Raw genomic sequence first — 16,306 nt, forward strand, 5'->3', positions numbered from 1 at the left:
GACTACTTTACATTGTATCAAAGTGTCATATCTTCAGTGTTATACTGTATATATAAATATTCTATAGATAATACAATAATTACAAAAATGTGAGGGGTGTACTCACTTTTGTGAGATACATATGTGCGTGTGTCCGTCCCCACTATGACAAGTTCAGATTCTCTATCTCTATCTATCTGTGTCCAAAAACAATAGCCCACAGTGTCTTTCTCCCACTAGATGTCAATGTTTTGAGAAACCTGTGAAAGATTTATTCAGTTCATTCCTGCCTGGCACAATCGACTCCAATTTGCCTATAGAGCCAATATGAGCTGTGACAATGCCATCTCCAACCTCCTACACACCACTTTGACCCACCTGGAAGGGGGGAGGGGAACTATGTGATGCTGTGAACTATGCTGTTCATTGATTACAGCTAAGCATTTAAAACCATTGCCCCCCTCACCCTGTCCGTGAAGGTATGGACATTTGAACTTAACACCACACTGTGCAACTGGATCCTAAACATTCTCACCAACTGAACCTAGTTGGTACAGATGGTGAAAACAGCTTCAACCCTTTTTGTTACCTTCGCACAGCGGCCCCACAAGACTGTGTCTTGAGTCCTATCCTCTACAACAGTGGTTCCCAAACTGTGGTATGCGTACCCCCAGGGGTACGCAATGTGACGTAGGGGGTACACGAAAAAATGCATAAAAACATGGTTTGCAAAGAGCCTGATTACATTTTTAAACTGGCATATACTGGAGTACCTGTTTACAGTGGCAAAAACACAAGATACTGCCATGCATAGATAGGCTATCCTCTAGTGGTCAGTGAATAAATTGCACTACCGAAAGGCTAGCCCCGAGGCTAACCGCCGAAAATGGATAAATGGCTAAAAAGGATAAATTGCCCTTCCAGAGGGACATCAGTCCACAGTCAAAGGTGCACTTTCCAGTGCCAACAACCCACGTTATTCTTCACCTTGCGTTGCACTTGTGGCTGGTCAAGCTAACAACCTTGTCAAAAAGGCGAAAATGTGCCATCACGTACTTGTGTGAGAGTGGATTCTCAGCCCTAACAATTATGAAAACAAAATGGAGAGCGATACTTTGTGTGGAGGATGATTTAAGACTAAGACTTTCTGAAATTCAGCCCAATATTGCAGACTTATAGACAGATTTACAACTGAATATGTTCTAGAAATGTAGAAATGTTTGGTAGATTCATTTTTTCAAAAGTGAACTGGTGTTGCTCACTGAAAATGCTGGTAGAAATTGACCTATTTGGTGAAGAATAAAATAATAATTTAAGCGATTTCTGATGTGTTATATGCTGTGTGTGTGGTGATGATGGTGGTGGGGGGGCTTACAGAATGTGTGTGCAAGAGTAGGGGGTACATGGGTGGAGGTCAGATGTCTGAAGGGGTACGTGGCTGTGGAAAGTTTGGGAACCACTGCTCTACAACATCTACAGCCACGACTAGCCCTTTAAGAGCTCTATCAATTTAAGGTCTCAACCACCATCCTAAGGACCTTTTATTCCTCTGCTGTGGAAAGTGTCTTATCTGGCAGCATCACCTCCTGGTATGGAAACAGTACTACCTGTGACCACACTGTCCTGCAAAGAGTGGTATGCTCAGCTGAACGCACCATAAGAGCACCTCTCCCTTCCCTACATGACATTTATACCAGGAGAGTGAGGCTGTGAGCCCAAATCCTCATCAAGGACACGTCACATCCAAACAATGGAACTGCTGAGGTAAGGCAGGTGCTACAGCAGCCGCTTTGCCAAAACTGAGAGACTGAAAAAAGGTTTTAGCTGCAGGCTATCCGAATACCGTATTCCTGTTTCTTAAATTGGTCATTTACAGATAACACTTTTTTTTTTTTAAGTCTCAAGAGCACTCAACACTTTATTCTGATATTATTGCACTACAAAATATTATTTTATGTATTTAAAAAATTTTGCAATCATTTTTTTGTTTTAATTCAAATGTCTTACGTTTCATTTTCTTGTTATTGTCATTTTACGTGTTAAATACTGTGACCCTTATCGTGTGAAACCCTCAGCCATGTCGTACAGAGGGTTCAAGAGTTTGACCTAAATGATAACAGAGGTGTGACCAGAATGGCATGTGTGGGTGGGCAGTTAGCTCATCTGGGGGAGCAGAAAACAATACCTGAAAAAAAATCGGTGGAAAACCACTACTACAACTTCAAGCATAATAATAATAATAATAATAATAATAATAATAATAATAATTCAATTCGGTAATGAAAATATAATATATATATATATATATATATATATATATATATATATATATATATTTTTTTTTTTTTGTAAAGAAATGTAGAACTTGTATGATGCATGCAAACGCACCATTACAACGCCATCAGGGTCACAAGAAATGTGTTCACCAAGTAACTGCTAAAGAGAAGAAATAAAGCTGAGAGGACTTTAGGATGCAATGGCTTTTGTTTAACATGCTCCACATTCTCCATTGAGGGTTTAAATTCAAGTAGATACTTGGGGCAAGACATCCAGCCAACTCCAGCTTTTTATTACCTTCATTAAGTCTACATTTCAGATCATTATATACAGCATTATATACAGGGGGGGGGGGGAATCACGATAAAAAAAAATAAATAAAGCTATAAACTTTGCAGATATATGCTTTTTTTAAATCACCACCTGCATTTATTCTATCAATACAAGACACAAACAGAGATAATAAATCGTGGCCTTTTTTCTGGCCAGTTTTCTTTGGATGGACAGGGCATTTCTCAGGGGGGCAGGACTTTTTCCTGGGGGGGCAGTACCCCCCCCCCCCCCCCCCCCCCCCCCCCCCCCAGCCCCCCCGTAGCCACGCCCCTGAATGATAACACTGGTTATTCACCGTGCAGTCTGCTGGCTCCCACAGAGCTTCAGTGATTTAACACTCTGCTTTTGAGCGTGATTTGGCACCGGGAATCGCAGGTGCTCTCGCGATAGAAACGCTCCTGGTGGTGTTTACTGGCAGTATTTATTCGCAGCGGCAGTCTCCCCCTGTCGTCATACTTGTGCGGTTGGGTCTTGTGGGTGGCTGCTGTTGTGAGGGGGCATTAGCGACACTTGGTCTCTGACAACCCACCGGAGACGTTTCAGTTCCCCCACAATTCGCCAGAGAGACAGAGGGGCTAAGCAGAGGAAAGGAGACATAGCCGGGGCAGTGAGAGGAACCGGGTAAGGCGCCGCTTTCTTCTCATTCCCTTGGGTTTGATAGTTTGTTTTAAATGACATCATCGCAACACATCGCCGATGTAGTCGCTCTGTTTGTGCTTTCATCCCGCTATAGCTACAAAACTATGTCCGCACCTGCACGGTAGATTGCTATCTTTTGATCTTATCACATCAATGGTAGCCATGGTTACTTGATTAAAGAATAGCGGGGCTGGCGGCGCTGCTGCAGCCTGTCTAACAGGTGCGGGCTGCCAGCCTGTTCTCCATTTCATATTCTGATCAGCACCAGTGCACAGCTCCTGGAACATGGCTGGGTACCATCGGATTTCCCTCCTGCTGCACACAGTCACAGCAGCAGCGAGTCTGCAGAATGGACAGGAACACAGAGCACAATATGTCCGCTGCATTGATTCAACTGTCACTGAAAGTGATGATGAAGTCAGCTGAAGTTGCTGGGCTGTGGTGGTGAGACATGTGGTGGTGAGACATGTGGTGGTGAGACATGTGGTGGTGAGACATGTGGTGGTGAGACATGTGGTCGCTGGTGGTGAGACATGTGGTCGCTGGTGGTGAGACATGTGGTCGCTGGTGGTGAGACATGTGGTGGTGAGACATGTGGTGGTGAGACATGTGGTGGTGAGACATGTGGTCTCTGGTGGTGAGACATGTGGTGGTGAGACATGTGGTCGCTGGTGGTGAGACATGTGGTGGTGAGACATGTGGTCTCTGTGGTGGTGAGACATGTGGTGGTGAGACGTGTGGTGGTGAGACATGTGATGAGACACGTGGTCTCTGTGGTGAGACATGTGGTGAGACATGTGGTGGTGAGACGTGATGAGACACGTGGTCTCTGTGGTGAGACATGTGGTGAGACGTGTGGTGGTGAGACATGTGGTCTCTGTGGTGGTGAGACATGTGGTGAGACACGTGGTCTCTGTGGTGAGACATGTGGTGAGACATGTGGTGAGACGTGTGGTGGTGAGACGTGTGGTGGTGAGACGTGTGGTGGTGAGACATGTGGTGAGACATGTGGTCTCTGTGGTGGTGAGATGTGTGGTGAGACATGTGGTGGTGAGACATGTGGTCTCTGTGGTGGTGAGATGTGTGGTGAGACATGTGGTGGTGAGACATGTGGTCTATGTGGTGGGGAGACGTGTGGTGGTGAGACATGTGATGAGACACGTGGTCTCTGTGGTGAGACATGTGGTGAGACATGTGGTGAGACGTGTGGTGGTGAGACGTGTGGTGGTGAGACATGTGATGAGACACGTGGTCTCTGTGGTGAGACATGTGGTGAGACATGTGGTGAGACGTGTGGTGGTGAGACATGTGGTGAGACATGTGGTCTCTGTGGTGGTGAGATGTGTGGTGGTGAGACGTGTGGTGAGACATGTGGTGGTGAGACATGTGGTCTCTGTGGTGGTGAGACGTGTGGTGGTGAGACGTGTGGTGAGACATGTGGTGAGACACGTGGTCTCTGTGGTGAGACATGTGGTGAGACATGTGGTGGTGAGACACGTGGTCTCTGTGGTGGTGAGACGTGTGGTGGTGAGACGTGTGGTGAGACATGTGGTGAGACACGTGGTCTCTGTGGTGATGGTGTCTTGTTTCGTGCACACGTTCACTCTGCTGGTACTCCATGTGCAGATGTTTGGGTTGCAGAGGGTGGAGACGTGCACGCTGGGAGCTGACGCAGTGTCTCAGGAATATTCTGCCTCACTAAATGGAGCTTGTGCGGGGACACTGCTTCACAGTGCTGTGATTGGCTGGATAATCTGCATATCCCTGTAATTACCTGATGTATGAACCCTGGCAACACTGACAGGACCAGACTTTCACATGGACATAGATACTCCATGTTGTGATGGCAGTCCCAAGCTGCGAAGCTGGGCTTTCTCAGGTTGCATATTCTGTTCTATCCCTCCTACACTACTTATCGGAATGTTTTATGTTTCTGCATTTGGCAGACGCTTTTATCCAAAGCGCCTTACAGCCAGGTGGGGTAACGGGGGTCTTGCCTAAGGAACCCTACTGGAGGTAGTACCTGTCCCTGGCAAAATGTTTAGCTGTCAGTCAGATGGCCTGATGAGTTGAAGAAAACGAGGATGATGTAACCTGTGTGCTTCTTGAATTGTTCAACACAAAGCAATCATTTGGTCCTTTTCTTGGCAGCCTGGGCTCACTGTGCCCTTAATTTATTGCATCTCTAAGTAATACCAGTTAATGCACTTTTGGCAGCCTGCAGTGCTTACCTGTGTTCTCTGTTGAATGATGAGTAATCAATGCTGCAGCTTTTATTGGATTCGCTTGTTCATTTGCATGTGCATGCAGTTTGGGATAATATCTGTGAGTACATTTTGACTTATGTCTGTCCCACAGTGGGGTTTGTGTGCTATGCCACTTTGCTACTCTGACAATTTTAGAAGATGGAGGACTAAAGCTGGTGTGGTTCTTTATTTTGTCCTGCTGTGAACAAATCTAGCAGAAAGCAGCAATGTGCTGCTGCATCTCGTGTGTCGCTGGAAGTGAAGCTTTTGTTACATAATGTCCTTGGTAAAGGCGAGTTAACGGTGAAAGAAAGACAAAGTGACGAACAGAATGTCTTTCTCTGTGTGATAAGTGATGGAAGCTGAGGCAGAATATGGTGCAGACTTCTACTGGAAGATAAGATGGGAAGCTGTGGCATGGAGCTCGTGTAGCATCAGCCACAGAATGTGAAGCAGACAGCTTTTTATGCTAAAACTACTTTTAGAAAACAGGGAGGCCTCTGAAACACCACAATTAGATGATTAATTAATGTTCAGTATGACATCAAACCCTAGTAAAATATTTAAATCCACATACAGTTGCCCCCCATGCCATTAGATCGTGTAGGCCCTGTCAGAACTTTGAAACAGTGGTTTGGACACACGAAAAAAGGGGAAAGTGAGCGCTCCACTTATGAATTTACATTGAATTTAGGCTATTGCACATTTATTGCACCCAGAGATGTACTCTGCACAGAGAACATATTTTCATTCAGTAACTGAATAGAGGTCAAATAATCTAATGAAGTTATTGGTATTTCTTTCTTTTTCAGGTCGCTGCCAATCAAACACGGAGCAGTTATTGTGGCAAATGGAGGACATATCCATTTAGAGATTGTTGAACATAATCAATACTCAATAGATGATTAAGACATCTCCTATTGAAATGATTGCTCTAAATGTGCATCTACGGTACATTTAGTCTTTAAGTGTAAAATGTTATCTTAAGCGCAGATAAGCCCAGATAAATTCAAATGATACATTGCCTGGTAGTGAAGTAAACCAAAACTAAAGTTATGTCAACTTTTGAATAGTGATGTCACGATACCAACATTTTGGTATCAATACCAGTACCAGCATGTATTTCGATACTTTTGGATATTTTTCAATACTTTTCCAAATAAAAGAACACAAAAAATGTCATTATTGACTTTATTTTAATAGAAAATCTTAGAACTATAACTATAAGCATCAGTAAATAAAATAAACTACCACAAAGACGGGCTTTTCTAATGCACAGGCAATTTTAAGATAAATCAAATATAAAATAAAACGATATAAATGGCCTATTTAAACCAGAGAAAGTGGTAGTTAAATGCAATGCAGCTTTAATTTTTTGCCAGAGCTCTTTCTGTGGAGAGTGAAGGGGGCTGGTGTTGCTCACTTTTAGCACTGAATGTGGCTTTTTCTCATGTGTATATCAGTTATTACCTGTCGTTCTCTGAACTCCTTATGCAGGTCTGGGTGCTCGTCCTTCAGGTGTTTTGCTAAGTTGGAAGTGTTTCCACCCTTGGTCAGACACAGTGCACAGTGGTGCTTTGTTGTTGATGGCTTCACCGTGCTCATTGTTTGAAAGCCGAAGTAATTCCATATAGCACTTTGCGCACCAGGTTTCTCTACGAGTTGCGGCGTGGTGAAGGTTGCAGCAGCTGCCAATGACCAGAAAAAGCTACATTGTGACAGTTGTGACAACCCAAATAATTACATGTTTTTTCTTCCAATTTATTTATTTAATGTGATTTGGTTCCACCACAATGAGAAGTAGAGAAACTGTACAAGCCAGCAGTCTTACCACATTTACCCGTTATGGAGCAGAGCCAGTGACATTCACCACTGGCACCACTTTTGCCTTCACTTCCTACGTTTTCAACATCCTTGTTGTAGCTCAGCTTTGTGATCATTTCCACAGGAATAATCTGTTTGAAGAGTTTCAGTCAGGATTCAGAGTGCATCATAGCACAGAAACTGCACTGCTGAAAGTTCCCAATGATCTCCTCTTAGCCTCTGATAGCGGACTTGTGTCTGTGCTTGTCCTGTTGGATCTCAGTGCTGCATTTGATACGGTCGATCACAGTAACTTATTACAGAGACTTGAACATGTTATTGGGATTAAAGGAACTTCATTAGGCTGGTTTAAGTCATATTTATCTGATAGATTTCAGTTTGTTCTTGTAAATGAAGAATCTTCCTCACACACCAGAGTAAGTCATGGAGTTCCTCAGGGTTCTGTGCTTGGACCGATTCTTTTCACTTTATACATGCTTCCATTAGGTAACATTATTAGACAGCATGGCATAAATTTCCATTGCTATGCTGATGATACTCAGCTGTACTTATCTATAAAACCAGATGAAACCAATAGGTTGGTCAGACTACAAGCATGTCTTAAAGACATAAAGACCTGGATGACTCAGAACTGTCTGCTTCTAAATTCAGACAAAACTGAAGTCGTTATCTTTGGACCTGAGCGCTTCAGGGAGAAATTGTCTAGCTATATAGTTACTCTAGATGGTATTTCCTTGGCTTCTAGTTCTACAGTGAGGACCCTTGGAGTTATTTTTGACCAGAACTTATCATTTGACTCGCATATAAAACAGGTTTCTAGGACTGCCTTCTTTCATCTTCGTAATATTGTTAAAATCAGGAACATCTTGTCTCAGAGTGATGCAGAAAAACTAATTCATGCATTTGTTACTTCAGGATTGGACTACTGTAATTCTTTATTATTGGGCTGTCCCACATATTCTCTGAAAAGCCTCCAGCTGATCCAAAATGCTGCAGCCAGAGTTCTGATGAGAACTAACAGGAGAGATCATATTTCTCCAGTTTTAGCTTCTCTTCATTGGCTCCCTGTTAAATTCAGAATAGAATTTAAGATTCTTCGCCTCACATATAAAGCTCTTAATGACCGAGCTGCATCATATCCGCTGCAGCACAGCTCATTCACTCCGTGCTCTGTGACGGTCGGCTAACTTCACACGGAGTTTGCTACTGCTAGTTTTGTGCAACATGGCAGGATATTTATCAGATTTTGACGACGTGGAAAACGACTTTGAGTACGATGGACGTCCTTACCGGAGTGAATGAGTATTGGTGAAAAGTATTGCAGTGTTTCCCGCAGGAAATTGCTTAGTCAAGGTGGTGAGTCGTTGGCCGGGGGGGGAGGGGGGGCTGTTAGAGCAATAACAAAGCTGTTTAAGAGCTGTAACACAACAACCAGTAGGTGTCGCAATTCAATGTTATCAATGCTGTCTTTTAATGTCTGAGCCTGGCAAAGCATTATTAGTTCGGTTTAAAAAAAATAAATCAATAAAAAAAAAAAAAAGTTTTTTTTTTGGGGGGGGGAACGTTGGCAAGGCGGCAGTGCGAGTTTGCTAAGGCGGCCGCCTTGACTATAATGCGCTGCGGGAAACACTTTATTGGTGAAATAAAGACAGATAATGCCTTATTCAGAGGCTGTATTATCAATTACCTGTTCTCTCCCATTATATGGGTATACGCCGATCTCCAGTGATCTAAATATCTTCCAAACTTTCACCAAACTGTTATCGGTGAGTAGATGAACGTATTTAATGCCAGGTTTAAAAAAAAAAAAAAAATGAACTTCCCCTTTAACCAATCCCACATTCCCTAAATCTTCGTGTTCCAATGGGAGTTAACATGCTCATTGCACAAATTTCTCATCAAAGACTTAATGGATATGAAAGTTTGTGTCAGTGTGTGCTATTTTTAATTTATCGTGAATAATGTTTCTATTTATCGGTTGCACATATCGGTTATCGGACTCCCATTTCCATAATTATCGGTATTGGTAAAAACCATATCGGTCCGGCCCTAGCTATGACCCCGTGTACAATCCTCCTCTGGAAGTTTCCTGTCCGTTTGTTGACAAGAGGTTTTTTACAGGACCGCCAACAGCCCTTTGGGGAGGATCTCACGCCAAAGACCTCAGTCCACCTCGACACCTTCACCCCTGCCAGCGAGCGTATAAGACCTTAACGCAGAGGAAGTAGATGTCTTTTTTCCCCAGTCTCAAAGTCTGTGGACTCTGGGGTCCTCAGACTCACCAGGTCGTTCTCCTTTGGCTGCCATTGTCCCACAGCTGGACACACAGCCAGGGAGGGAAAAGCGTACTCACATTCATCATCCCATTGGTCAGATGGAGTCCGGTTTTCAGCAAACGCCCTGAAGTTTAAATCTGCCAGGCCTTGAGCACCGACCTGAATGATGTCAATCTAGTTAAATCCACAGCCTGAGGCTGGACCAGGAACAAATGTTTGTCATAGCCAAGTTGTCCAGCTTTCCTCAGCAAGAGACAGGCTTTGTCTGTCCATGGCAGACCAACGGTGTAGAGCAGCCTCTGGGTGGCTGCAGGCTGAGAGGGGACAGAGATAGAGAGAACAGAGAGAGGGGACAGGAAAAGAGAGAGAGAGAGTGGTCTCATACTGCAATTAGCTGAAACACTCAGTGTATTTAAGTCCAGGTTGAAGACACACCTATTTTCAGCTGCATTTGAATAAAGCTCAAAACTTAACTACTGATTTTATCTATTGTTCTTATTTCTTTCTTTTTTGTTTAAAATTTAAATCATGCTTTTTATTACTACTGTTTTAATGTCTCTGCAAAGCACTTTGAATCGCCTTGTAGTTGAATTGTGCTATACAAATACACTTGCCTTGCCTTGCCTTGCAAAAAAGCAGGTGATCTACTCAATCAAAAACAAAAAATAAGTCAAGTTACATGTACCAGCAGTGTCACCCAATGGTCAATATATTCTAAGTATGTATGTAAATTGAGTGTAACACTTGCTTTGTTATTAATTCAATTCAGTTTATTTATATAGCCCCAAATTTAAACAAATGTCATCTCATGTCAGGATAACCTGAGCCATCCCTAACTATAAGCTTTATCAAAAAGGTTCCACAGAGAGGGGCCTGATAACTGAAGGCTCTGCCTCTCAAACTGGCAGCTGGTTCCACAGAGAGGGGCCTGATAACTGAAGGCTCTGCCTCTCAAACTGGCAGCTGGTTCCACAGAGAGGGGTCTGATAACTGAAGGCTCTGCCTCCCAAACTGGCAGCTGGTTCCACAGAGAGGGGCCTGATAACTGAAGGCTCTGCCTCCCATTCTACTTTTAGAACGTCTCGGAACCTCAAGTAAACCTGCAGTTTGGGAACGAAGTGCTCTGTTAGGAAAATATCTTGCAATGAGATCTTTAAGATATGATGGAGCTCGGTCATTAAGAGCTTCATGCAGTATGTATATATTAATAATTGAAGATTTTCATGTTTTTTGTTCTTCCTTTCTAAATCAGAGGGTGGGTAAATACTGATCAGTACACACACAGGGAAGGATTTAGTTAAACCATGCAAATTATAACCCAGTTCTTTCTGTAATTGCTCAAGCATGAAGCTTTCAATACGGCCAATACTGTGGAAGTGGCATAGGTTGGCTGGTGATTATTTCGTGAGGGGTTAGATGTGTTAGTCTGTAGTTTGTGAATGCATAGCCATAACTGCCAACAGTAATGAATCGACCCAGTTCAGTTGGCCCTTGCTGTCTGTAATGATCTTGGCTATTTTAGTATCGGCACACCATTAGCATGCTCAACTGACACCTGTGATTGTGGATGATACACACAACCAAACTCCTGCTTAACACCAAACAGCTTGAACATTTCTCATATCACGTGATATACAAAATCCTGACCATCCCGTTTAAGTTTTCTGACCCACATGCAGAATCACTCGGAGAACCGGTATATTTAAATGTTTTATTTACAATGATAAACAGGACAATGTGGACAGTTTACAGCGGTGAAGTAATGACCACCTCCCCATGAGCTGTCATCTTACCGTGGAGGGGGGGTTTGCGTGCCCCAATGAGTCTGGGAGCTATGTTGTCTGGGGCTTTAAGCCCCTGGTAGGGTCACCCATGGCAGGGTCACCCATGGCAAACAGATCCTAGATGAGGGACCAGACAAAGAACAGCTCATAAAACCCCTATGATGATGGACAATGTTGGACACCGTGTGCCCTTGCCCGGATGCGGGTCACCGGGGCCTCCCCCTGGAGCCAGGCCCAGGGGTGGGGCCCGCCGGCGAGCGCCTGGAGGCCAGGTCTGTGCCCGTGGGGCTCGGTCGGGCACAGCCTGAAGAAATTACACGGGTTCCCCTTCTGACGGGCTCACCACCCGTGGGAGGGGCCATGGGGGTCGGGTGCAGTGTGAGCTGGGCGGCAGCCGAAGCCAGAGACCTTGGCGGTCTGATCCTCGGCTACTGAAGCTGGCTCTTGGGACGTGGAACGTCACCTCTCTGCTGGGGAAGGAGCCTGAGCTGGTGCGCGAGGCTGAGCGGTTCCGGCTAGATATAGTCGGACTCACCTCGACGCATGGCTTGGGCTCCGGAACCAGCCTCCTCGAGAGGAGTTGGACTCTCTTCCACTCTGGAGTTGCCCGCGGTGAGAGGCGTAGAGCAGGTGTGGGCATACTTATTGCCCCCCGGCTGTGCGCCTGTACATTGGGGTTTACCCCGGTAGACGAGAGGGTAGCCTCCCTCCGCCTTAGGGTGGGGGGACGGGTCCTGACTGTTGTTTGTGCTTATGCACCGAACAGCAGTTCAGAGTACCCACCCTTTTTGGAGTCCCTGGAGGAGGCAGTGGAGAGCGCTCCTCCGGGAGACTCCCTCGTCCTGCTGGGGGACTTCAATGCTCACGTGGGCAATGACAGTGAGACCTGGAGAGGCGTGATTGGGAGGAACGGCCCCCCCGATCTGAATCAGAGTGGTGTTTTGTTGTTGGACTTCTGTGCTCGTCACGGACTGTCCATAACGAACACCATGTTCAGGCATAAGGGTGTCCATATGTGCACTTGGCACCAGGACACCCTAGGCCGCAGCTCGATGATCGACTTTGTGGTCGTATCGTCAGACTTGCGGCCGTATGTCCTGGACACTCGGGTGAAGAGAGGGGCGGAACTGTCAACTGATCACCACCTGGTGGTGAGTTGGCTCTGCTGGTTGTGGAGGAAGCCAGTCAAACCTGGCAGGCCCAAACGTATTGTGAGGGTCTGTTGGGAACGGCTGGCGGAATCCCCTGTAAGGAGGAGTTTCAACTCCCACCTCCGGCAGAGCTTCAACCATGTCCCGGGGGAGGTGGGGGACATTGAGCCCGAATGGGCCATGTTCCGTGCCTCCATTGTTGAGGCGGCCGACCGGAGCTGTGGTTGTAAGGTGGTCGGTGCCTGTCGTGGCGGCAACCCCCGAACCCGCTGGTGGACACCAGTGGTGAGGGAAGCCGTCAAGCTGAAGAAGGAGTCCTATCGGGCCTTTTTGGCCAGTGGGACTCTGGAAGCAGCTGATGGGTACCGACAGGCCAAGCGGAACGCGGCCTCAGCAGTTGCTGAGGCAAAAACTCGGGCTTGGGAGGAGTTCGGGGTGGCCATGGAGAATGATTTCCGGACGGCCTCGAGGAGTTTCTGGTCCACCATCCGGCGGCTCAGGGGGGGAAGCGGTGCACCGTCAACACCGTGTATGGTGAGGGCGGGGCTCTGCTGACCTCAACTAGGGACGTCGTGAGTCGTTGGGGGGAATACTTCGAGGGCCTCCTCAATCCTACCGACACGCCTTCCGATGAAGAAGCAGAGTTGGGGAGCTCGGACGTGGGGCCTCCCATTTCTGGGGCTGAGGTTGCCGAGGTGGTTAAAAAACTCCTCGGTGGCAAAGCCCAGGGGGTGGATGAGAGTTTAGCTATTCAACTTAGCTTAGAATGGCGTTTAGCGCCCATCTAAGAATGGTGAACACACTAGAGCAGGTGCATTGCTAATGTAATGTAAATGATTATTATCACGATTTAACATTATTGACAGTCGGATATAATTGTTACATTTCCCCTTTACCCGAAGGCAAAAGTTATTTCGAGCATTTCAGCTAAAACTATGTGTTAATATAACAAATATACCTTGCACTGGCTGTGCAGCTGCGGGTGATGGTCTCGTAGGTGAGTGATCAAATTGGATGTGTTGCTCCCTTTCGCGGATACCTTCCGCCGGCATGTCCTACACACGGGGGCACCGTCCTCCACCAGTTGCCCCTCAGAGATTTTGAAATATCCAAAGTAGGACCACACTTCCGATTTTGTGCGCTTAGAAGGTGGAAAAATGGTACCATCGCGGCTTCCTTCTTCTGCTGCCATGCTTAAAGTGAGAGAGTGTGAGAAAAGAACCTCGGACTAGTGGCGCCCGCGAACGTTCGAAAGTGTCACGTGTGCGGTGTAGAGCTCTAGTAACGCACCTAGATAACATTATGTTTTGAAATGCAAAGTATTTAGCGCAGTAACAGTGTAATACAGTGTAACCGTGGGAGTATTAGGGAAATGAAAGCTCTCCCGGTGTAACGGTGTGCGGTAAGGTAACCCACCGAGATAACACCGTGTTTTGAAATTCAGAAGGTTATCTCACCGTCAAAATATTTTAGCGCGGTTACCGTGTACACCGGTAACCGTGACAGCCCTAGTTGTAGGGCTGTCTTGGTTGACACGCCTCTGCAGCATCGCGTGGACATTGGGGGCAGTGCCTCTGGACTGGCAGATCGGGGTAGTGGTCCCCCTCTTTAAAAAGGGGGACCGGAGGGTGTGTTCCAACTATAGGGGGATCACACTCTTCAGCCTCCCTGGTAAGGTCTATTCGGGGGTACTGGAAAGGAGGATCCGCCAGATAGTCGAATCTCGGATTCAGGAGGTGCAGTGTGGTTTTCGTCCTGGCCGTGGAACAGTGGACCAGCTCTATACCCTCGGCAGGATCCTGGAGGATGCATGGGAGTTCGCACAACTGGTCTACATGTGTTTTGTGGACTTGGAGAAGGCGTTCGACCGTGTCCCTCGGGGACTCTTGTGGGGGGTGCTCCGGGAGTATGGAGTGCTGGACCCCTTGATATGGGCTGTTCGGTCTCTGTATGACCGGTGTTAGAGTTTGATCCGCATTGCCGGCAGTAAGTCGGACATGTTTCCTGTGAGGGTTGGACTCCGTCAGGGCTGCCCTTTGTCACCGATTTTGTTCATAATTTTTATGGACAGAATTTCTAGGCGCAGCCAGGGCGTTGAGGGGGTCCGTTTTGGCGACCTCAGAATCGGGTCTCTGCTTTTTGCGGACGATGCGGTTCTGTTGGCGTCGTCGGGCCGTGACCTTCAGCTCTCACTGGAGCGGTTCGCAGCCGAGTGTGAAGCGGCTGGGATGAGAATCAGCACCTCCAAATCTGAGACCATGGTCCTCGGCCGGAAAAGGGTGGAATGCCCTCTCCGGGTCGGGAATGAGATCCTTCCCCAAGTGGAGGAGTTCAAGTATCTCGGGGTCTTGTTCACGAGTGAGGGACGAATGGAGCAGGAGATTGGCAGACGGATCGGTGCGGCGTCTGCAGTGATGCGGGCTCTGCACCGGCCCGTCGTGGTGAAGAAGGAGCTGAGCCAGAAGGCCAAGCTCTTAATTTACCGGTCAATCTATGTTCATACCCTCACCTATGGTCACGAGCTGTGGGTAGTGACCGAAAGAACGAGATCGCGAATACAAGCGGCCGAAATGAGTTTCCTCCGCAGGGTGTCTGGGCTCTCCCTTAGAGATAGGGTGAGAACCGCTGCTCCTCCTCATCGAGAGGAGTCAGATGAGGTGGCTCGGGCATCCGGTTAGGATGCCTCCTGGACGCCTCCCTGGTGAGGTGTTCCGGGCCCGTCCCACTGGGAGGAGGCCCCGGGGAAGACCCAGGACACGTTGGAGAGACTATGTTTCTCGGCTGGCCTGGGAACGCCTCGGGGTCCCCCCAGAAGAGCTGGAGGAAGTGGCCGGGGACAGGGACGTCTGAGTCTCTTTGCTCAAGCTGCTGCCCCCGTGACCCGATCCCCGGACAAGCGGCAGATAATGGATGGATGGATGGAAGTAACGACCAGCCTTCCAATTAATCTGAGGGAAGGAAACAGACTGATTAGAGGTGTGTAGTTGGATCTTAGCGGATAACTGATTGAATACGCTTACATTGATTGTTGAAGGGGGGAAGCATGGACCGGGTAACGTATTTAATGCGGAGGGTCTGCAGATAGTACCGTTGGTGATCCAGGAAGGGTGAGAGCAAGATCCGGGAGGATAGGTTCTGCAGGAGGCGTCGCGCTGGAGAGTGGACAGGTAGGTGAAGGAGATTGAGAACGGCTGTACACGAGTTAGGCCTTTCCAGGAGGATCGGGGATGAACTGGGCTCTCTGGTTGTCTGGAAGCAAAACAGGATCCAAATGAAAGAGTTCACAAGAAGGCAGATTCTTCTTTAAATCCTTCAAATTCACATTCAGGCTGGAAGTACCATCAGGGTTAGTCATCCGGCGACGAGAGGTGATCCTTCTTCTCCTTATAAGCACCAGCCAACTTGATGTCACCGAGCAGTTTGCATACCAGGCCATGATGCAGTAGGTGAGGACGCTCTCTATGGTGCTACAGTAGAAAGCCACCAACAGCTTCTTTTCCAGATGGTTCCTTCTCAGCATCCTAAGGAAGTGGAATCTTTGTTGGGCTTTTTTAACCTTTTTTGGTGTTTGTGGTTCATGAGAGGTTCTCAGCTATATGAGTCCCCAGAAACTTGAAGGAGGACAACACAGTCCCAGTTGATGTGGAGAGGAGTGAGTTCCCCTCTGTGCCTGCTGAAGTCAAGCACCATCTCCTTAGTTTTGATGGTATTCAGCAGAAAGTTGTGTTCAATGCACCATCCTGCCAGTTTTCCTCCTTATACACGGTCTCGTCCCCTCCGCTGATGATGCCAATGAC

At 47.0% G+C, this 16,306-nt stretch overlaps 1 protein-coding gene across 1 annotated transcript in view; it reads left to right on the forward strand.

Annotated features, from left to right (window-relative positions):
* Window positions 1-2,966: 2,966 nt before the first annotated feature.
* The window catches only part of ache (acetylcholinesterase (Yt blood group)), a 75,086-nt gene continuing 61,746 nt past the window's right edge, over window positions 2,967-16,306 (forward strand). Inside the window, exon 1 of the mRNA XM_075451755.1 lies at window positions 2,967-3,210. The gene's annotated coding sequence lies outside the window, so the exon portion shown is untranslated. The remainder of the gene's footprint in view (window positions 3,211-16,306) is intronic.

The sequence above is a fragment of the Odontesthes bonariensis genome, chromosome 19 (assembly GCF_027942865.1).
Source record: "Odontesthes bonariensis isolate fOdoBon6 chromosome 19, fOdoBon6.hap1, whole genome shotgun sequence".
In the NCBI taxonomy this organism is placed as follows: Eukaryota; Metazoa; Chordata; class Actinopteri; order Atheriniformes; family Atherinopsidae; genus Odontesthes; species Odontesthes bonariensis.